The sequence below is a fragment of the Gorilla gorilla genome, chromosome 17 (assembly GCF_029281585.2).
Source record: "Gorilla gorilla gorilla isolate KB3781 chromosome 17, NHGRI_mGorGor1-v2.1_pri, whole genome shotgun sequence".
Classification (NCBI taxonomy): domain Eukaryota; kingdom Metazoa; phylum Chordata; class Mammalia; order Primates; family Hominidae; genus Gorilla; species Gorilla gorilla.
In genome coordinates this window covers 101,194,142-101,219,276 of record NC_073241.2, presented here as the reverse complement: position 1 = coordinate 101,219,276, position 25,135 = coordinate 101,194,142, and the positions used below count along the sequence as shown (strand labels likewise).

General features: G+C 33.9%; 1 long non-coding RNA gene across 1 annotated transcript in view; it reads right to left on the bottom strand.

The window, feature by feature from the left end:
* Positions 1-536: 536 nt before the first annotated feature.
* The window catches only part of LOC109023986 (uncharacterized), a 46,130-nt gene continuing 21,531 nt past the window's right edge, over positions 537-25,135 (bottom strand). Inside the window, exon 3 of the long non-coding RNA XR_008673497.2 lies at positions 537-574. This is a non-coding gene — a long non-coding RNA (uncharacterized lncRNA). The remainder of the gene's footprint in view (positions 575-25,135) is intronic.

Here is a 25,135-nt window from a genome sequence, read left to right as displayed (position 1 = left end):
GTCTTTCTTCCTTTTCAACTACTCATAAAATTGAATTTAATCAACTGAAGTCTCCATGATAAGAAGTCCTATCTATATTTTATTAATCATTAAGAAAACTGATGGAAGATTCAAATGTTTTTCAATTTTAATAATGGTGGCCAAATAATACTATATCTCGATAATTTTTGCCATTGCTAGTTCCCTTCTTTAGTTCTGTTGATTCAGTGTACCACGTAGCTTTATTTAGTATTTCAATACCCCTTTTCCTTTCACTTTGTGCTGTTATTGTCAAATATACTACATTATTCTATAAACTGAATGTTTGTGTCGTTTCAAAATACGGATGTTGAAACCTAAACCCCAGTGTGAGGGAATTTGGAGATGAAACCTTTGGTGGATTGATTAGGTCATGAGGGCTCTGCCCTCATAAATGAAATTAATACATTTGTAAAACAGAGACCCATAGGAGCTTTTTGACCTCTTTCACCATATGCGCACATAGCAAAAAGATTAGTCTATGTACTGGGGATCAGGCACTCACCAGGCACCAAATCGGCCAGTTATTTGATTGTGGACTTTACGGCCTCCATACCTGTAAGAAATAAATCTTTGTTGTTTATAAGCTACTCAATCTATGATTTTTTAGCATGGTATAGATCAGATTAAGACACATTTCTGTGTTACAGGCCCAATAGTATAATTTTATATATTATTTTATGCATTTGCTTTTAAAATAAGAGAATGAAGGAGAAGATATGTGCATTTTATGCTTTTATCATCACGTAATTACTTTTACTGGGGTTCATTGTCCTGGTTTGTTTTCCATGTGTATGTGAATTATTGTTTAGTTTCCTGGCTTTCGGCCTGAAGTTTTCTTTAAGGCAGGTCTGCTGCAATAATTTTTCCTAGTTTTGTTTATCTTGGAATGTCTTTATTTTGTCTTCATTTTTGAAAGGTAGTTTTGCTGGATGTCATTGCCTTTTGTCCACCTTTATTTCTGATATAAAATTATCTATTATTCTTACTGGGGTTCCCATTTACATGGCCTGTTATTTATCTTTTGGCTGCCTTCACATTTTCTCCTTGTCTCTGGCTGTAAACATTTGTACTATGATATATCTGGACGTGGATCTCTTTATCCTACTTGGAGGTGGTTAAGCTACTTAGATATGTAGTTTACCATGTTTCATCAGATGTAGGGGGTCGCTGAGCTCTGTGAGAGGAAGCAGAGTTGCTGGCAGGCATCATAAGTAGGACAAATCCTACTGTCTATAAGAAGAGCACCAGTGAGCAGGAGATTGGTAACTAGGGGCAATGACTGAATGCCGTGTTCAACCACGATGCAAAAACCACATGGCTGAAGAGGCCAGAAGGGAACAGCAGCACCCCAGTGAAAGTCCAGAAACCAGAACATGCTGCACACAGTGGAAACCAACAAGAGTCCAGGAGACAACAAGCAGCTTTGTGCCTCTGCTCCCTGGTAACCTCATTGTTTGGTTAGTGTCATACCATAACCCACATCCTGATGCCATCACAGAGCAGAGGAAGAAGAGGACAAAATAATACAGAAGACTGAACATTTTATACTGGAACAATGGAGGTGCGCAAAATCAGATACGTATAGATATTTCGTTTAAGTGAAGCATAATTGACAATATGATATGTTCGTCATAAAAAACAATCATTTTAAAAAGAAATACAATGGACAATTTAAGACTTGTCTCAGTTTAGGGTGTAGGAGGTTATGGGCAAGGATAACTTAGTCACTAAAATATAAGCATTCTATATTTTCTTTATTTTCTTTGCATATCTGAATAGTAATGTGAAACTATTTACTCTGTCACAAATGTACAAGTGCTAGCTGAAATACTCTACAAAGCTTTACTAAGTAATAGGAAATACAATAAGGGAGATAAATCAAGAGAAACTTAAAGTTTTTGTACTAAAAGACTCAATATTTAAGGAAACAAATTCTTCTAAAACCAATTTAGAAAAATCTTTCAATCCTGACCAAAATTTCAACACAATGCGTTTTGTTTTAGCCTGAAAAGACATTTCTTAATAATAGATTTTTTAAAAACACAGAGGACAAAGAAAGAACATCTTTAAATAAATAATTTTATTTGAAGATTCAGACATGTGTAGGACAGATTCAGGGAACCTTTCTACTCGTATGTTAGACATCTCTGTGAGTGCAAAAATGCAGCTCATTTACATAGTAAAATTAGATGTCTAATACCTATTTTGAGCTCTGTTTATGACCTATTCTTTTTTACAAAAATTTTGCATGATCATCATTAGTCCTTAGTCACTAAGTCAATAAGAATATCCCATATTATACCGACAATATTATTTCAATCATACCATAGACTGCTTTTCTTTTTTAAAAATTTTATATATTTTTATATTATCATATACCTGTTATAAAATGTTGCAATATGGACATATTTGGTTATATTTCAAGAAGGAAACAGAAAAGAACATATTTGCCTATATTCACTAGTTTTGTATAATAAAATTATTTAATAAAAGTACCTAATTTTTAATAAATATATATATGTAGACATATATATATATTCATGTATGTATCTATGTATATTTCTCTGTATAGGTACCCATTACCACATCTGTATACATGGAAAGTTGTAGTTGTAGCTATAGACAGAAGATTTTATATAAGAGTAAAGAAGATAAATAAAAATTTTTTGTATGTGGGGCTAGAATAAGAGATTTTTCTCTCTCAAGTTTACAAACTTTCTTCTCACTTGGAAACAAACATTTCATCTTGATTTAGTGAATTTGTTCACACAAAGTGATTTCGACATTGTTTTAATTTTATTAGTATTTAGAGTATTTTTAAAGCTCATTTCAAATATTATACTACTGTAGGAATGACTAATAGGTGAAATAATATTTGTGACTTAAGATTTTCAGGAGAAACCACATTTGATCTAAAAGTTTGCTCAGAAAAACTATGTGGAAAATGATGTATATTGTCTCTACTCCTTCAAATATTTACACTTATTTGTGTTGCTCTTCAAAGATCCTAGAATATATGATAAGTGCATGAAAACTGGTACAAAACAAGGTGTTAGTACAAAACTGAAATAAACTCAAAGTGAGAAAAAAAAGAAATTTCATTGTCCTGGAACAGGAAACAACACACGGTCCCACTATAATTTACATAATATAAAAGTGAATTCACTTAGCAAAAGACAGGATGAAGTAAATATGAAAAGGCATGTGAAGAAAACTGTACTAAAATCGCAATCAAAAATAATTAGTCTAAAGATAAAAGTATATAATAGCTTATCTGTGTGAAAGCGAGAGATATTGTTGTCGTTAATCTGTATCCTCATGAAACAGATTGACTTTTAAATACCCTTATAAATTTTTGCATGTTAAATTTTAATGCTGGTTTTACACAATCAGGTTTCAGTTCATTTTTCGAAGCCTTTTGCATTTTGTAGACTTAGAGCTATATTTGCATTTGTAAGGAGAGGGGAAAATTAGAAATAGAAAACAAACAAAAATAACTGCGTCCCCTAATCTAAGAGTATTCAAGCATGCAGCTGACAGGTAAGTAGTTTTCACTGTCTTGGAAAGCATCCCCAACTTCTCTATTTTTTAAGAAAGAATGAGTGTTTTTCTCAGGACCTAAACCGTCAATGGTACTGCAGCTTTTGACCTGACTTGTTTATTCTCCCCCATGTGCCTTTTAAAAATTTCTTTTCTCATAATTTCTTTCACACATTCTATTGTTCTGGAATAATCCATATTAATTCTTCTTTGGTAATACTTCTAAATTTTCCCAATATCTGATTGTTTTTAATTCTCCAAACATAGTGCTTAACTATTTGGCTATTCATTTATCCTGAATCAATTGGACACATTTTACCTTTTGACTATAAACTTCAAATCAGTGAATACACTGCTCCTTCTCATTTTGTGTGTTTCTAGATGTACCTCTATATTTTTAAATGCTCTTCAGGACATCTGCTAATATTTATCTTGTTATCAGTTGTACGTCTTGGTACTAAGCTCCTAAGTGTCCACATCACAGCAGTCGATACTTATGAACTGTCTTATAACCATCATTGACATTGTCCTTTATCCTTTACATATCTGAAATTCCTAGATCCTTCATCACATGCTTTTTCCTCTCCCTTCCATTGATCTATCAATAATTACTTAGAGCCAATTTTTTTCTACTAGATCCCTATTTTCCATTTTTTCCCACACTTCTGTCATCCTAGTGAAAAGTTTCTAAACTGCTGGTGAAATCACTGCACCGGCATATTCCTATCTGCATCGTGCACTGCTTCAAATTATCTTTCCCAATTTAGTTGCAGTAAACATAGAATAAGTAGCACTCTCCGTCCTCCATATGTGTTTTTTTATAAAGTAGACTGAAGATTTTAAGGTCCAATGCCGTCTAGATGCTTAACTCTAACCTCAAGAGAAGGTACCCATCGTCAGATTATAGTTGCAACAAAGAGAAGAAAAAAAAATTCAGCTATACGGAGCATGTGGGGGATTCTCGTGACTGTGTCTGGAATTTACTGACTAGGAACTCTTCTCATAAATGGTGCATCCTCCATTTAATTTTAACAATTTACAGGCAAACCATATTCTATGTTTCAATAATGGCAGAGCACTGAGGACCATTCTACATCTATGTTGTCATCTCATTATTTAAATAATACACAAGACTGAAATTCTAGGTGAGGTCTAAATTCCTTTCAATGACTTTGCTAACAGCCCAGCACACAGACACTCAATTACCGTTTTACAGTTTGTATAGGCCTCCACCCCACACACTTTTATGCTTGTAAATATTCTAGGTACTCTTGCTTTTCCATGTGTTTTTAAGTACTCTGTTTTTAAGTAGCATTAAAAAAAAATTCACCCACCTTCACCTTCAGTGTAATACTAGTCACCCATAAATAATTTATTTAAATCCCATTATGTAATTAGTACATATCTACTACTCACACTAATGATGACTTGGAGTTATTACGGAGAAATGTTAACATTTTAAAATACCTGAAGTTTCTGAAGGAAAAGAGAAGGAAATAGGAGTTCTTCCCATTATGCCGCATCTCTTTCACCTTTAAAATCTTTATCAATAATTTAGAGCATAGCATTTGTCCTTTCCTCTTGTACTAATGCATTACATTGTACCCTAGTGCCCTCAAATGTCAATGTGCCTCTCTAAGATATAAAATTAGCAACAAGGGCTTAGACAATTTAAAATTTGAAAGTCTTAAAAAGTATAATTAAACATAGGTATGGAAGGTTAAGCCATCACTTTTGGAGAAAAGTGTACTTCAGCCTTTAATAGAAGACATTTGTAGTACTTATACAAAAACCATATTCTGGGCTAAAAAGGGAAGAGAAACATGAAATCCCAGTGTATTTTTTCTTCCTTAATTGCTCAATAGCCAGTTTTTCAAATTGATTCCATCATAACAATGCAATTTAACATTTTTTAAATTTTAATTGATTTTAATATTGCAAGTGTCTTAGCTGGTTCATTGCTCCCAATGGCATTACAGAGATATATCTCAATAAAGGATGTTGCTGTATTAAATCAGTATATCAATACACCTTGCATTAAGAAGCAAGAGCCTTAGAGAATGTATGAATCAAAGCGGAAAGAAAAATGGTTGCTGAACTTCATCTTTCCTAAAACAAACACATTAATGGAAAAACATCGTAAAAAGTATTTTTCGTGTGCTGAGGGATACATAAAACAAAAATGCATAGCAGAGTAAATATTTCCCTTCCATATATTGATATAAAGCACTAAAATGTTTTCTCCGGGGCAGGAAATTCAAATGCTTACATCAAAATAATGCATAAAGTATGTGAATAAAAAAAGTGAAGACCCTGTTTATGACAATCACTTCATCAATAAATGAAGAAAGTAACTGTAGTCCCTGTTTTTCTCACAGGGATATAGACAGCTCCAATTTATGACTTGCTTAGGCTCAAAATTGCTATGTAAGGAAATCTGTAGACCTTTGATTGCACTTTCACTTACAAGTTAGAAGTACTCGCTTATGAACAGAATCTCCAAAGACAGACAATGTATTCCTGATCAAGTGAAAGCGTAATACGAATTACACTACCCTATGTTTTAATCAGGGTTTACTGAAGAAAAATGCTTAGAAAAAGAAAAAAAAAGGAAGGAAGGAAGGAGAAGGGAAGGGAAGGGAAAGGAAGGAAAAGGAAGGGAAGAAGGAAGGGAGGGAGGGAGGAGTAAAGGAAGGAAGGAAGGAAGGGACGGAAGGAAGCAGGGAAGGAAAAACACTTTCTATGCAAAACTGCATCTGCAATTGCCCTTCTACCTATTGTGACTCTGATAATGGTAACAAGATTAAATATCTACAGTCTATTTTCAGATACTAGAATACCTCCAGCATGTTTTTTCCCTCATAATGCCCACTTGTACTGGTATAATTTTATTTATGAGAAAATGCTTGAATTAAGTAAGTAACACGCTCAACTGCAAAGGGTGGAACTGTGTTTGTCTCAAGTCATTAACAGGCTTATTATTAACTGGCTATGCTGTTGTGAATAGGGGACTAGTCTCTCTCCACTGATGGATGGAGTTGACAGAAAATAAGGCTCTAGTGGAACTGAGAAAATCTTTCCTTGGAAAAGATGTATTCCTATGGTTGTCATTCAGTGATGACTTACACGACCATACTAGGTGGAACAGAAATTGGTGCTGTGACAGTGAAACCCCGTCTCTACTAAAAAATACAAAAAATTAGCCGGGCGTGGTGGCGGGCGCCTGTAGTCCCAGCTACGCGGGAGGCTGAGGCAGGAGAATGGTGTGAACCCGGGAGGCGGAGCTTGCAGTGAGCCCAGATCGAGCCACTGCACTCCAGCCTGGGCGATAGAGCGAGACTCCGTCTCAAAAAAAAAAAAAAAAAGAAAGAAATTGGTGCTGTGAGCACAATTTTGCCAAAGCATTCACATAAGTGGTCCCAGAAAGTGTGAGACCGTGAGGGTGAGAGAAAGGCTAAATTTCTGCTGCTAAAACTAAGCAACAACAACAACAAAAAAAACCAGACAAAAATATCCACAAAAAACAAGGAGAAATGGCTGTGTTTTGGAGGGATGGGAACAGCCATGAGAGATATTGAATATTGGTTGTAATAGTGCTTCCAAAAGTTGTATGAGAGAGGGAACACAAAGTTATAAACCAAGCAAACATGGACAGTTTTTATTAAGAATATGTAATAGGGGATTGTTTCAAAATGAATGTATTTTAAATCTAGGATGAACCTTCTCCAGATAAAGTATTGATACATTTAATGCTTTATATCAATATATGGAAGATAAACACTTGTTACTGTAGTATCAGGGAAAAAGTATTAGGTTTATGCCTAAAAATATGTCTCTCATATTTTTATTTATATCTAAAAGTTGTTAATTTAAATTGTTACAAAACATGTAAATAAGGAAATGCCATGTTTTAATTAATGAAATTGGTGTTAATTTCAGATCCATAGATAAGGGCATGTTTCAACACGGGAGAAGAGAGACCATGAGACCAGTAAAAGGAGGAGGAGTTGTTATGGGTGGAACAAAGCATGTGGACTGTTCACTTGAACATCTAGGTTGTGTTTGTATAATCTGTGTGTGTTTTTTTAATGGCAAAAACTGTTGTGAAAATTGTGTCATATATGACATAATGCCCATAGAACCCTAATAGGTTGCCTTATTACAATCATTTTGTAAATAAGGTTGCTAGCTAGTTAATGGCAGAACTATAATTTAGAACTAGTACTTAGAAATTTTGTAGCTCATGGTCTTGCAACTGTATCATAAAACTGCAGGGAACATTTCTTTATTAATAGCTCAGACATCATTACAGTAATTATTGTCATAGAGTAATTATTTTAAAAATACCAAAATAAAACCAGGAATTGGTAGAGAGCCAATACTTAAGAAAAAGAGTCAGTCTTCAAAGCTAAAGGTGGAAAATACAATCATTTTGCTCATCAGTAAGAAAGAAAGCAGAAACCAGGGTATGTAATGATCAGTCCAAAAGATTAGGTGAGATTCAAGGTCAGGACTGGCTGGAAAAAATGAAGGGAAAGAAAAAAAAAAATGGCGTGAGGAAAGACACATTTCAACCCACTTCTAGTGGAAGGTATCTTGATGTTGGATTCTACAGGTTTATTTGTATTTACTTATCTACTGTGTGCAAATTTTTAAAATACATGGGTGTATGCACATTTATGTTTATAAAAGTTTCCCTCTAAGCTTGAAAATTATTCTAAGTTTTTATTTGTACTCCTGAAAAGTCTTACAAACAACCCTGGTCTGCTGTCATATCTCTAGAGTCTAATTTGGGGTAGAAAAATGCCCTGATTATAAAGCATGCTATTTTCTTTTTAAATTTTTATTTATATATTTATTTTGAGACAGAGTTTTGCTCTGTCACCCAGGCTGGAGTGCAGTGGTGCGACCTCGAATCACTGCAACCTCTACCACTGGGGTTCAAGCAATTCTCCTGCCACAGACTGCAGAGTAGCTAAGATTACAGACTCGTGCTGCCACGCCCAGCTAATTTTTGTATTTTTAGTAGAGACAGGGTTTCACTGTACTAGCCAAGCTGATCTCGAACTCCTGACCTCAGGTGATCCGCCAGCCTCAACCTCCAAAAGTGCGGGGGTTACAGGCATGAACCACCGCGCACAGCCAAAAGCCTGCTATTTAAACCTCCACGACTTTCTTATTTGGCTACATTCTTTGAGTTTTTTCACATATTTTATATCATCCTTTCCATATCATATATAAAAATGTAAATTAACTGTTTGCATTTATTAAAATATGCCTTATGTTTTATAGTCTCTGTGACTTAGCTCAAACTACTCAATCAGTAATGTCTGTCTTGCTGTTTACTTTTCACCCCAGCTCTATGAATTTGAACAGTATCCTCTTATATAAAAACTACTTCTAGTTAGATATATTTCTTATTTACTCTTTCTAACACACTCTACTAGATATCAATTTATATGTACAGTTGTCTGTATCCATTCAGATTTTAAGCACTTAAAATGTAGGTTCTGAGTTGTTTGATTCCATGGAACAAATGTCTCAATAATTGAGTTATCTTTGCAACATTTTTGAAGACTTGGAATTAAAAATTCAATGAATAGAAACTGATTTTGCAAGTAATTATGATAGAGCACCTGCAGGAAGTGGATAATATATACATTTACTTCATAAAGGGTAGACATCAAAATTCAGCAATCTAATGGGAATATTTATGGATCAGAAGTTTATTTTAAACAATTCAATTAATTGTCACTAATAACCTAATATCTAATTTTATGTGTATCCCATGTAAGCTAACACAAATAATATTATCCTTTTAATTTCTGGAAAAAGTATGTAAGAATGTAAGATTTAAACATGTCTGCTAAGTTCTATAATTTCATACTTGGGCTAAGACAGCCAGATGTCAGTGTTATTGCTGTATATGTTACAATTTTAGTCTTGCTTTCTACTACTTTTCAGCTGAGTTGTTACTCCACTACTATTGCTTGGAGTGGAGTTTGCAGAAGTGGGAGTGAGAAGGTATTTTTCTTCTTTTCTTCTTCCCTTCTTCCATGCATTCCTCCTCCTCCAACTTTCTCTCCTTCCCTTCTTCGTTCCTTGCATTTTCATTTCTGGGGAATAGATTACATACATGGCACTTCTTACATGAGTGAGCTATGCCTATGCCCTTAAAAATTAAATATTATTAACCAGAAATTATACTATATTTTACTTATCATTTTCAAAAATCATGCACTGGAAATTTAATTTTACACAGTCTTACATCATCTCTTTCAACCCTATATTTAATTTACAAAAAATAATAAAACTTTTATTGAAGAGTTTATAGGGTTATTTATCTTAAAAGACCCTAGAACAATTGTTCATCATTTCGACTACGTAATCTGATTAATTAAAGAGTATGCATGTGTTTGCTACACATTGATTTTAATTTTAGATGATTTACAGAAATCCAAGGTAACTTCTTGTTATTTTCATTCAAGTGGAAAAATTATTCATAAAATATAATATATATTTTATTTGTAATATATTGAAAAGTCTTCACTAAATCACACACTATAACACTTTATTGACATAAACATATTTTTCAGATCATTTTGCCAGCGATTTCCATCTGGTGTACAAGTTAAAGAGAACTTTATTTGTGGACTTTGTCTTACATAGAATAATGTGTTTGGGAGGAAGGCTTTCCTAAGCATTCTGGAGTTGGGGTGGTAATTATGATTGCTCATATCTGCTTCCTGAATGGACTGTGTTGGGGATAAAAGAAGCTAACCAAAAATATGTTATTATTAGATGTTTATGGCATCAAGTCTGTTTTATAGTTTAGGTACTTTAATGATAAATTACTGTAAAACGGATTTGATGATATGAACACCTAATAACAAACAAATAGCTCTTAAATGATTTTTGCCAGATTGAGGAATAAGTAACCTATGACTCCCAAGTAAAAGTAAGAGAAAAAAAATGTTTTTCTTGTATTTTCTCTTTATCATATTGGAAAAAATTTCACAGTCAAGAAACAAAACAACAAAACAAAAAAACAAAAAGCAAGCCCCACGATCCAAAACAGTTTTACTATTTCGGAACTGTGTTCTCATAACGACCAAGGAGTGCTACTCCACAACGCTCCATTACAATTTGAGCAGCAGCAACCGTTCAAGAGCGTGCCTCTCTACACTGATACACAGATGGAAAGGGGAAAGCCATCGTATTCTTCTTTGTGTATCTTTTCACAATCACCAGTGCTGTCCCCTTGTGGGTTTGTGATACCCTTCACCCTCTTTCTTCGTAACGAGTGTAAATAGGCTAACATTTCGTGCCCCAGTCAAATCAATCAAGAAAACAAACCAAAGTCACTCACTGAAAATAGAATGGGACATTAGTGTTGGGTCAGATTTTCTCTATTTTTAGGACAGCCATAAAAGAAATGTTCCTGGCAGAATCAAAACATATGAGATCAGTGGATGCTTTCTTTAAAAAAAGAGAGGCAGTACACACCTTCATGCCTTCATGCAGAGTTACCGGCTGTCATTGAAAACTAATTGTCATTAAATTCTCCCTTTGAAACATTAAAATGGAGTACAAGCATGTTGAAGATTATCAGGAAATTGAAAGCATGACATGTTTGAAACCTGTGATTAATATCACATTTATTGCAAAACTCAGTTAACAGAGCTCTTTGGAAGAAATTTTATATCATATCAGGTTATTGATGAACAGCAAATTGAAATTTTCATTATGCTGAGATTATATTTAGAGTTAGGGAAAACAATTCGCTATTCATTATTTAACCTCTCCGATGGTAAGTCAAGAACAGTAATTCTGAAAAGGTACAAATTTTATAAACTTACATAGATAAGTGTGTGATATTTTTTACCAAATTTAGTGTAGAAGAGGTTACTTTTATCCCAAGTCTGTCGTGTAAAATGGGCAATATATTTTAGGAGAAAAACTTTGTACCGAATGATTACAAATTGACATAAAAAATATAGGATACAAAACTGAATTCAAAATTTATTTCTAAACTTGTCTGAGCACTAAAGGCTTTTTTGTTTCTGTGACTCAGAAATAAAAATATGCAATGTGAGCATCATATTAATAAAAACTTTGCAATATTATTGTGAAAATCACACAAGGTAACACAAACACAAAAACTTTCATCAGTAAAGCTCAACGTAAACCTTACCAATACCTTCAGTCTGTTTTAGTGACTGCAAATGTATAGAATTGGTTTTACTAGGACTTACTTATAGGATTGCATACACTTATAGACTTTAGACTATAATTTTGATTTGCAGGTCAGTTGTGGCTTTGTTAGTTGGTGTTTATAATTTTTTATATTTCTTCAAGATACTGAAATGCATTCTAGTCAAAACAGCTTTAAATGGACTAAAAACAAAGACATTTGAGGAAAGTGTTTCTCCTTTCTAATGTAATTCATGTTGCCACATGAGTAAGATAATATAGTTCAATATTCTGGCAAAGAAGGAGAGCTAGTTTCAACTGATTATGTAAGCAGACAGGAAACACGTAGACACCACCAATACTAGAGGGTAGCTGTCCAGAGAAAAAACAAATGTCCAAAGTACATATAGAATGTATATGGAAATGAGACGATCCGATTTTAAATAACATGTGTGTCTAAACAAATAACCAAAAATTTTAGAAAATATTTTTATTGAATGATTATTTTAAAATTCAGTCTATCAAAATTCATGGAATGCAGGTAGTGCAGTGCTCTTAGAGAAATTTAAGACTTGCAAGACTTATCTTCAGATGAAAGAGATCCTTAAAATCAATTATCTGAGACTTTATCGTAGGATTATAGAGAACAGCCAACTGAATCTAGTTAGATGAAGCCAAGAAATAATAAAGATAACAAAAAGCATTAAACAGAAAAATACACCACTTGATGGGTGATGGGTTTAAACATCCTCCAAACCTCAGCATCATGCAGTATACCTTTGTAACAAACCTGCAATTGTACCCCCAGAATCTAAAATAAAAGTTGAAAAAGTTACAGAAATTAATAACACCCAACAATGGTTCTTTGAGAATATTAAAACTGAAAAAGATATATGTAAAATGATGAAGAGAAAAAGAAAAACAATACCATTATCAGTAATGAAATAACTTTTTAGTATTGATTTGTAAGCACTCATAAAATGATGACAAAATATGACTAACTTCATATCGTTGAATTTGACAATTTTAGTGAGGTGAACAAATTCTTTGAAAGATATAACTTAACAAATTAGACTCAAGGACATATTGCAAATATAAACAGCTTTCTTTTATTAGAGTAACTACGTTTATAAATAAAACCTTCCTCTTCCCTTCCCAATAAAACCTCCAGCACCAGATGGTTTTATTGATGAATCCTATTTAACATGTAATAAAGATATAATAACAATCTTACAGAAATTTTAGGGAAAATACGAGCAAATTCTTTTCAACTTACTTTATAAACTAAGATATTAATACCAAAACAGCAAAAAAAAAAAAAAAAAGAAACACTAAGAAATGACAAAAGCCACTAAGAAATGACAGACAATAGGCCTCTTGAACATAGATACAAATGTCTTTCAAAAACAGAGACTACATAAAAATAAAAAAGAAATTCAGGACTTAAATTCAACACTTGACCAGGTGGAACTAATAGATATATGCGGAATACTCCACCCAGCAACCACAGAATATACATTCTTCCCATGTGTACACAGAACATACCCTAAGATAGACCACAAGCTCAGCCATAAAGCAAGTCTTGATAAATTTTTAAAAAATCAAAATCATTCCACTCATAGACTCAGACCACAGTGGAATAAAAATAGAATTCAATATTAAAAATATCTCTGAGAACCACATGATTACATGAAAATTAAACAACTTTCTCATGAATGACTTTGCAAAGGAAGCAAAGAAATTAAGGTAGAAATCAAAACATTCCTTGAAATGAATGAACACAGAGACACAACATACCAAAATATCTGAGATGTAGCAAAATCAGTGTTAATAGGAAAGCTTATTGTGCTAAACACCTACTTAGAAAGATCTCAAACTAACAATCTAACATCACACCTGGTTGAACTAGAGAAACAGGAACAAACTAACCCTAAAGTTAACAGAAGAACAGAAACAACTAAAATCAGAGCTGTACTCAATAAAATCATGACCCAAAAATCCATACAAAGAAACAATGAAACCACGAGTTTGTTAATTGAAAGGATAAACAAGCAGATTGATAGAGTGCTAGCTAGATCAGTGGTCCCCTACCTTTTTGGCACAAAGGATCGGTTTTGTGAAAGAAAATTTTTCCAAGGATTGGAGAGAAAGTGGGTAGGGTTTGGGATGAAACTGTTCCACATCAGATCATCAGGCATTAGTTAGATTCTCATAAGGATTGCGCAACCTAGATCCCTCAGTTGCGCAGTTCACAGTAGGGTTCGCGATCCTATGAGAATCTAATGCTGCTGCTGATCTGACAGGAGGAAGAGCTCAGGTGGTTGATGCTCACTTGCCCCCACACTCACCCCGAGCTGTGCAGCCTGATTCTTACCTGGTTGGGGACCTCTGAGCTAGATTATCAAAGAAAACAAGAGAGAGGATCAAAATATGGACATTCGGAAATGACAAAGGTGAAATTGTAACTGATAACACAGAAATACAAAATATCCTCGAAGACTATTATGAATACCACTATGCACATAAACTAAAAATTAAGAAAATGTGGATAGATTCCTGGAAATACAGTCTCCTGAGATTGAATCAGGAAAAAAATTAAAACCCTGGACAGATCAATATCAAGTTCTAAAATGAAATCAGTTAAAAAAAAAAAAAAAACCTACCAACCATATAAAGCACTGTACCAGACGGATTTACAGTCAAATTCTACCAAATGGGCAAAGAAGAGCTGGTACCAATTCTATTGAAACTATTTCAAAAAACAACAAGAGGGTCTCCTCCTTAACTAATTCTGTAAAGCCAGCATCACCCTAATACCAAAATCTGGCCAACACACAATGAAAAGAAAACTAAAGGCCAATATCCCTAATGAACATAGATGAAAAATTCTCAACAAAGTACTAGCAAACTGAATCCAGCAGCAAGTCAAAAAGTTAATTCACCACAATTAAGTTGGCTTTATTTCTGTGATGCAGGGTTGGTTCAACGTACAAAAGTTAATAAATGCCACTTACCACATAAACAGACTTAAAAACAAATATTAAATCATCATCTCAATAGACACAGGAAAAGTCTTCAATAAAATCCAGCATTCCTTCATGAAAAAAACCCTCAAGAAACTGGGCATCAATGGAACATACTCCAAAATAATGAAAGCCATCTATGGCAAATACACAACCAACAGCAAACTGTGTGTGCAAAAGCTGGAAGCATTACCATTGACAACTGAAAAAAGACAAGGATGCCTACCGTCACCACTCTGTTTCAACATAATACTGGAGGTCTTAGAGCAATCTGGAAAGAGAAAGAAACAAAAGTCATCTGAATAGGGAAAGAAGATGTCAAATTATTTCTCTTAACATATGATATGCTTCTATACGTAAAAAACCCTAAGGACTCTGCCAGAAGCCTCCTGGAACCAATAAACGACGCTAGTTAAGTTTCAAGAAACAATATCAAAGTACAAAAATCAGTAGCATTTCTGTACACCAGTAATCTTCATGCTGAGAACCAAATCAAGAATAGAATCTCATTTACAATAGTGACAAAATTAAAATAAAATAAATTACCTAGGTACATAGCTAACCAAGCAGTAAAACATCTTCACAAGAAGAACTACAAAACACTGATGAAAGAAATTATAAGTGACACAAACAAATAGAAACATATTCCATGCTTATTTATTGGAAGAAATAATATTGTTAAAATGGCCATACTGCCATTGAATCTACAGATTCAATGCTATTCAAACTATCAATATCATTTTTCACATTTTAGAATAGAAAAAACGCTATTCTAAAATTCATATAGAGCCAAAAATGAGCCCAAATAGCCAAAGCAATCCTAAGCAAAAACCACAAAGGTGGAGGCATCATATTACCCACCTTCTACTATATGGCTACAGTAACCAAAAGAGCATGGTACTGTTACAAGAACAAATACATAGAACAATGGAACAGAATAGAGAATTCAGAAATAAAGCCACATACCTACACCCATCTGGTCTTTGACAGTCAACAAAAAAAAAAGCAATGGAGAAATTATTCCCTGTTGAATAAATGATGCTGGGATAGCTGGCTAGCCATATGCAGAATAATAAAACTCAGTACCTACGTTTCACCATATATAAAAATTAACACAAGGTGGATTAAAGATTTAAACTCAAAACATCAAACAGAATCCTAAAAGAAAACATAAGATACACTCTTCTGGACATTGGCTTTGGAAAATAGTTTATGACTAAGTCCTCAAAATCAATTGCAACAAAAATAGAAGTTTGCAAGTGGGACCTAATTAAACTTTTGCACAGGAGAAGAAACTGTCAACAGAGTAAACAGGCAATGTAAAATGGGAGAATATATTCACAAGCTATGCATCTGACAAGTGTCTCATATCCAGAATTTGCAAAGAATTTAATTCAATAAGCAAAAAACAACCCCATTAAAAGGTCTGCAAAAGACATCAATAAACACCTCGCAAATGAAGGCATACAAGTGGCCAAGAAACATAAGAGAAAATGGCCAACATCACTAATAATCAGAAAAATGCAAATCAGGACCACAAAGAGATATCATGCATGCCAATCAGAATAACTATTATTAAAAAGTCAAAAAACAAAAACAAAAACAAATGCTGGTGAGGCTGTGAAGAAAAGGAAACCCTTCTACACTGTTAGTGGGAATATAAATTAGTTCAGCTTCTGTAGAAAGCAATTTGGAGATTTCTCAAAGAACTATCATTTGACCCAGCAATCCCATTACTGTATATATATCCAAAAGAAGATAAATTATTCTACCAAAAAAACACGTGCACTCATTTGTTCATCACAACACTGTTCATCATAGCAAAGACACAGAATCAACTGATGTGGCTATCAATGGTGGATTAGATAAAGAAAATATGGTACATATACCCCATGGAATACAATGTAGCCGTAAAAATTTGCCAGAATAACTGAGAATATTATGTAATTTTATAATAAATGCACAGAAAATATTTAGCAAATTTTGACAGCTATAAATGATTGTTGACTATCAGCAACTATAGTTAACATCATTAATTGTTAAAGACTGAATGCTTTCCTGTTCTCTGCAATTGGACTGACGACAGAAAAGGTTTCCTGCACTCACGTTTTTCTTCAATATTGTATTAAAAACCCTAGCCAGTGCTGTACAGCAGAAAAATGAAATAATCGGCATAAAAACTTAAATGGAAGGGAAAACTGTCTCTATGTGCACACAACATGTATGTAGAAAATCCCAAATGATCACCAACTAATGCATAGAATTTTTAAGTAAATTTAACATAATTTAAAGACACACATTTATTATATACTAGCTGCAAACATAGAAAATTCAAATAAAAGTACAATAACATTAAACCATATAATATTTCATGTAAATTAAATACAGATTTGTAAAATACACTGAAAAGCACACAACATAAATTTATAAATGTAAAACCTTAAAGAATCACAGGACATATTTTGTTAGATTTGAAGACTAAACATTTTTGGGTGCCTATTGTTCCCCAATTTTTTTTAAATTAGTCCCAATCAATCAAAATGCAAAAAATGCTTATCATTTTTGTAGAAAATGATAAGCTAATTCTAAAATATGTATGGAATTGCAAAGATCCTAGATTAGCCAAAATAATTTTGAAAAGGATGATAAAATTTGAAGAACATATACTACCTGCTTTTAAGTCTTTACATACAGCTTCACTGATTACCACAATATGGTATTGGAGTAAGCAGACAAAGAGAAACACAGATGTGGTCAGTAGATTCTTGACAATGGTACTAAAGTAATTCAATAGAAGAAAATGTAGTCATTTTTTGGCAAATGATATTAGAACAACTGGATGGCCATATAGAGCAAAATAAACTTGTACTACTGTCTTACACTACACAGAACCACTGTACTTATAAAGAGTTGTATATTTAGAGAATAGCCTGAGTAAATACTTACACTGAGTAAAAATACACAGCAATACAAAGGAAGAAGCACAGCAATATGTATTAATTACGAAAACATATGCTGCGTGACAGAACCCATAAAAACCAACAATATAGTGTATGATTGCATTTATATGACATTCTAGAACAACCAGTACAAATCTACAGTGAACAAAATCAGATCAGTGGTTCCCTGGGGCAAGGAATTTCAAGAATTGAATAGAGAGGATTCAAGGGGATTTCCTGAGCAGTGTAAAAGTTCTCCATATTAATGAATATGCATCTGAGTATATAGTTTTATCAAAACTCATCAAATGATATATTTTATATGTGTGTAATTCTGTATATAAATTGTAACTTAATAATTTTTTTAATTTGAAAAGAATGTAAATATAGACAGGAAAGGTATCTAATAGGTTTCTTTGAGAGCATATACATACAAAAGTGGAATGCAAAGTATTGACTCAAAAAAAGACTAGATAAACATGCTTTCAGAAGCATAATATCCATATAAATGGTTTATGGTGATTTATAATGTGAAATTTGTGAAAGCTCCTTGATATGGTTTGGCTCTGTGTCCCCACCCAAATCTCATCTTGTAGCTCCCATATTTCCCAGGTGTTGTGGAAGGGACCCAGTGGGAGATGATTGACTCATGGGGGCGAGTCTTTCCCATGCTGTTCTCATGATAGTGAATGGGTCTCATGAGATCTGATGGTGTTAAAAGTGGGAGTTTCTCTGCACAAGCTCTCTTTTTGCCTGCTGCCATCCACGTAAGATGTGACTTGCTCCTACTTGCCTTCTGCCATGATCATGAGGCTTCCCCAGCTACGTGGAACTGTGAATGCATTTAAATCTGTCTTTTGTAAATTACCCAGTCCCAGGTATGTCTTTATCAGCAGCATGAAAACAGATTAATACACTCCTACAATATGGTAGATCAAATTCTGGTTTATAAGGCCATTTTATGTTCTCTGCATTATATTAAAAATATTTATTTCTGGAAAACAAGAATTTATGGCCATTTTAAAATAATTGATTAGGTAATTTCTGAAATCATTACAGATGTCCTAAATTTGTTTCCTGGTTGGCTAATATTATTAATTTATTATTTATGATATTAATTTATCTTTAACTCTTAATGGTATGTAAGATTTTTAATACTTAGTTTTAGATGAGATATCTGCTCTAATTCATATATTTATTTTTCTATAAGCTTTTCATTTCTCTGATTGCTTTCAAGACTTTGTTTTTAATTATAAAATTTGTTGTTTTCTGAACTTCAGAAATGTGTGACTTGGTATCTGTTTTTCAGATGACCATTATTTCTTCACATTTATTAACATACATCTTGGCCATTACTTCTTCACATATATTTCTGCCAAATTTTAGTTCTTGAACTTCTAGACTTTCAATTACATGTAAATTGTAACCTTTGATCTTGTGTGCTCTGTTTTCTGTGTGCATTTGATTCATTTTTCTCTTTAACTTTTATGTGTGTGCAAATAAAACACTTTGAATTGGCCTCTTTTCAAGTTAAATGATTATTTTCTAAACTGTTAAAAATATGTTGATTAACATGTTGTCAATGTTTTCCATATCCTTTACTATGGTTTTCATTTCTAGCATTCTTATTTGATAATTTCTGATAATTTCCATATTTCTGATAAAGTTAGCTATCTGGTTATTCACTATGCCCACTTTTTCAACTACAGCCTTCAATATATTATTCATAGTTATTTTACATTATGTCTTCAGTAATCCCAATTGCTTAGTCATGTTTCAGTCTGGTACTATTGATTGCTTTCACTCTTGAAGAGAAGATTTTTCAACTACTTTTTTCTTGTTTCAGCTTCTAAAATTATTCTTCTTATTGATTTCTAGTTTTATTACATTGTGGTTAGAGAAGATGCTTGATGTTATATCAGTTTTTTTTTCTTTTAACATTTTCAGACTTGTTTTGTGACTGATATAATTTGGCTCTGTGTCCCCGCTTAAATTTCACCTTGAGTTGCAATAATTCCCACATGTTAAGGGTGGAGCCAGGTGGAAATAATTGAACCATGGGTACAGTTGCCTCCATACTGTTCTCCTGGTAGTGAATAAGTCTCAGAAGATCTAATGGTTTTATAAACGAAAGTTTCCCTGCACAAGCTCTCTTGCCTCCTACCATATAAGACAAGACTTTGCTCCTCATTTACCTTTAGCCACTATTGTGAGGTCTTCTCAGCCATGTGAAAACGTGAGTGAATTAAACCTTTTTTTCTTTTCAAATTACCCAGTCTTTGATACATTTTTATTAGCAGTGTGAGAACTGACTATACAGTAAATAGGTACCAGGCATTGGGTGCTGCTGCTAAGAAGGGTGCTGAGAAAGTGGAAGCGACTTTGGAACTGAGTAACAGGCAGAAGTTGGAACAGTTTGGAGGACTCTGAATAAGATAGGAAAATGTGGTAAAGTTTAAAACTTCCTAGAGACTTGGAGGGCTCAGAAGACACAAAGATGTGGGAAAGTTTGGAACTTCCCAGAGACTTGTTGAATGGCTTTGACCAAAATGCTGTGGTATTATAGACAATAAAATCCAGGCTGAGGTAGTTTCAGATGGAGATGAGGAACTTATGGGGAACAGGAGCAAAGGTGACTCTTGTTATGCTTTAGCACAGAGGCTGGCAGCATTTTGTCCCTGACCTAGAGATCTATGGAATTTTGAACTTGAGAAAGATGATTTAGCGTATCTGGCAGAAGAAATTTCTAAGTGGGAAAGGGTTCAAGAGGAAGAAGAGCATAAAATTTTGGAAAATTGGCAGCCTGATGATGTGAAAGAAAAGAAAAACCCATTTTCTAAGTAGAAATTCAAGCATGGTTCAAAAATTTGCATAAGTAACAAGGAGCTGAATATTAATCAACAAGACAATGGGGAAAATGTCTCCAGGGCATGTCAGAGAACTTCCTGTCAGCCCCTCCCATCACAGGCCCAGAGGCCAGGGAGGAAAAAATGGTTTTGTGTGCCAGGCCCAGGGTCCCCTTTCTGTGTGCAGCCTAGGGACTTGGTGCCCTTTGTTCCAGTTACTCCAGCCATGTCTAAAAGTTTCCAGGGTACAGCTTGAGTCATGGCTTTGGAGGGTGCCAGCCCCAAGCCTGGTGGCTTACATGTGGTTTTGGGCCTGTCAGTGCAGAGAAGCCAAAAATTCAGGGTTTGGAACCTCTACCTAGATTTCAGAGAATGTATCAAAACACCTGCATGTCCAAGCAAAAGTTGGCTGCAGTGGCAGAGCACTCTTAGAGAACCTGTGCTAGGATGGTGTGGAAGGAAAATGTAGGGTGTGAACCCCCACAAAGTGTCCCCACCAGGGCACTGCCTAATGAAGCTGTTAGAAGAGGGCCATCATCCTCCAGATTCCGGAATGGTAGATCCACTGACAGCTTGCACTGTGCACCTGGAAATGCCACAGACACTCAAAGCCAGCCTGTGAAAGCAGCCAGGAGTTGGGGTATACACTGCAAAGCCACAGAGGTGGAGCTGCCCAAGGCCATGGAAGCCCACCTTTTGCGTCCCTGTAACCTGGATGTAAGACATGGAGTCAAAGACAATCATTTTATCACTTTATGGCTTAATGACTGTCCTACTGGATTTTGGACTTGCATGGGGCCTGTAGCTCCTTCATTTTTGCCAATTTCTCCCATTTGGAATGGGTATATTTACCCAATGCCTATAGCCCCCAATATATCTAGAAAGTAACTAACTTGCTTTTAATTTCACAGGCTCATAGGTGGAAGGGACTTGCCTTGTCTCAAAAGAGACATTGGACTGTGGACTTCTAAGTTAATGCTGAAATAAGACTTTAGGAGACTGTTTGGAAGGCATGATTGGTTTTAAAATGTGAGGACATTCGATTTGTGAGGGGCCAGGATGGGAATGATATAGTTTGGCTGTGTCCCCACCCATATCTCACCTTCAATTGTAATAATCCTGAAGTGTCAAGGGCAGGGCCAGATGGAGATAATTGAATCATGGGGCTGGTTCCACCCTACTGTTCTCATGGTAGTGAATAAGTTTCATGAGATCTGATGGTTTTATAAATGGGAGTTCCCTTATACAAACTCTCTTGCCTGTCACCATCATGTTAGACATGACTTTACTCCTCATTTACCTTTAGCCATGATTGTGAGGCTTCCCCAGCCATGTGGAACTGTGAGCCAATTAAACTGCTTTCCTTTATAAATTACCCAGTCTAAGGTATGTCTTTATTAGCCATGTGAAAACAGACTAATACAGTGACCTAACAAATGATATATCCTTGGGAATTATTTATGTGCTGAAAACAAGAATGTGTATTCTGTAGCCACTGGATGAAATCTGTATATTTATATTAGATCTATTTGTCTATAGCAAAGATAAAGTCCAATGTTTCTTTGTTGATATTCTGTGAGTAATATCTGGCCAATGCTAAAAGTGAGTGTTTATGTCTCCAATTATTATTATACTGGAGTCTACCTCTCTCTTTAGCTCTAATAATGTTTCCTTTATATATCTGTGTGCTCCAGTGTTGGGTGCATATATATTTCAAATTGTTATATTCTTTTATTGTATTCGCCCCTTTATTGTTAGTCACCTTCATTGTCACTTCTCAGAATTTTTGCATTGAAATCTATTTTTTCTAATACAAGTAGAGTGACTCCTGCTGTTTTTTTGGTTTCCATTGGCATGGAATATCTCCCTTTATTTTCACTATTTGTGTGTCTTTATAGCTGAGGTGTGTTTCATGTAGGCAACAGATCAATGGGCTGTTTTTTCTTTATCCATTCAGCCACTCTGTGCCTTTTGATTGGAGAGTTTAGTCCATTTACATACAATGTTACTGTTGCTAAGTAATGATTTACTTCTGTCATTTTGTTATTTATTTTCTGGTTGTTTCATGGTCTTTTCTTCTCTCTTTCTTTCTTTTACTGGAGGTGGTTTTCTCTGGTGATATTGTTTAGTTTCTTTTTGCTTTTTGTGTATTCATTCACTCAAACCATTTTTGGTTTGAGGTGAACACGAGATTTGGAAATACTCTCTTATAACAAATTGTTCAAGCTGATAACAACTGAACACTGAATAAACCAACAAATAAGCAGAAAGAAAACTAATAAAAATATCTATATCTTAACTATGTCCCCTGCTTTTTAACATTTTTTTGTTTCTATTTATATCTGATCATACTATATATGTCTTGCAAACTTGATGTAGCTACTATTTTTGTTTAATGGTTTAGTCTTTCTACTTAGCATACAAGTAGTTTATACACCACAGTTACAGAGTTATAATATTATGTGATTTTCTGTGTGTTTATTACCAGTGAACTTTGTACTTTTAAGTGATTAGGTATTGCTCATTAACATCCTTTTTCTCTGATTGAATTATTTTCTTTAACATTTCTCCAAGTCTGGTGTTAATGAAATCTCTCAGCTTTTGTCTTGGAAAACAAAACAAACTTGTTTAAGGGATATTTTTGCTGGATATACTATTCTAAGGTATTTTTTTTCCTTCAGCACTTTTACTATGTTGTGCCACTCTCTCCTGGCCTGTAAGATTTCCACTAACAAGTCTGCTGCCAGACATACTGGAGCACAATTGTATATTGTTTCTTTTTTCTTGTTGCCTTTAGGATCCGTTCTTTATCTTTGATCTTTGAGAGTTTGATTTTTAAATGCTTTCTGGTAATCTTCTTTGGGTTAAATCTGCTTGGTATTGTATAACCTTCTTGTACTTTGATGTTGATATCTTTCTCTAGGTTTGGGAAGTTCTGTTGTCCCCTTGAATAAACTTTCTGTCCCTATCTCTTTCTGTGCCTCCTCTTTATGGCCAATAACTCTTAGATTTGCCCTTTTGAGGCTATTTTCTAGATCCTGCAGGTGTGCTTCATTTTAAAAATTCCTTTTCTTTTGTCTCCTCTGACTGTGTATTTTCAAATAGGAATAAACCCTATTTGATTATTGTATATTAATGTTTTATACATTGCTGAATTTGATTTGCTTGCATTTTATGGAAGATGATATGTATTAAAATTAATTATACAATGCATTAATATTTTATTAAATTTAAGAAATAAAGCTAATGCCAATTAGCGAATTGAATTACTTTGAGCTAAATAAAAATAATCAGCACATCCATCAAAATTGAGCTTTAATGCAACTCTACCTGTATATGTATCTATATATTTATTTACATATATAAATTTAAGTATAGAAATTTATCCTTAGTGAGAAAACATTTTATACATTTTTAGACTATACAAACTAGCTGATTTTTTTAAAAAATAAAAATATATAACATTCCATTATTTCTCAGCTCTAAATTCCAGAGAGAGTGTAAACAAAAAAAAAACAAAATATTTTCAAAGTAAAATTATTATAAATATGATCTTTAATTTTCCTCAGTTTTATTCCTTACAGAGTGATATGGTTAGGCTTTGTGTCCCCACTCAAATCTCATCTTGAATTGTAATCCACAGGGGTTGAGTGAGAGACCTGTAGAAAAGTGACTGGATTATGGGGGCCATGTACTCCATGGTGTTCTCGTCATAGTAAGTAAATTTTCACAAGATATGATGGTTTTATAAATGGTAGTTTTTTTCTGTGCTCACACACACTCTCTCTTGTCTGCTGCCATGTAAGACATGCCTGCTTCCCCTTCTGCCATCATTGTAAATTTCCTGAGGCCTCCCCTGCCATGTGGAACTGTGAGACAATTAAACCTCTTTCCTTTTTAAATTACACAGTCTCAGGTATTTCTTTATGATGGGGTGAATGGACTAATATACAGAGCGAACAAAATTTGTCTGTCTTTCATAGAGACAATTAAAATTTGTCTTTCCTAGACACTCTGTGGCTTTTCAGTGTACTATTTTGAGACTTTGTGTATGAAATATAAAGGAATTCTTGATAATAAGACTTTATGTATTATCATGTGCTAATGGTTGATAATCACTTGCTGCATATGAATATATCAGACCACAAACTAGAATTTAGTGTTATTTCATCAATAACACAGCATTGTTTTTCTTTAAGGTATTCCTTGTGTTTGTTAACTGTTTATTATTTTTAAGGTATTTCCCTTGGCTTTAATTGTCATATCATACAGGAAAACATTATTCATTTTCCCGCCAAATAGGAAACCCAAGCTGAAAGAGGTAATGATTTGCCTTACATTATGCAATTAAAAATTATGTGAGCTATAATTTGAACCAAAAATTTTCAAGTCAATCTTTTGAAACATTTCTAGAAAATTCCACATTTTAGTAATTCTGAAATATATTCATTTACCTCACAGAAAATCTCTGACATTATAAAGCAAATGATATATCATCTCTGTTTTAAGCATGATTCAAACTAACTTATGTTAAAATATAGAGTCTCTCTCTCTATATATATATGAAATACAA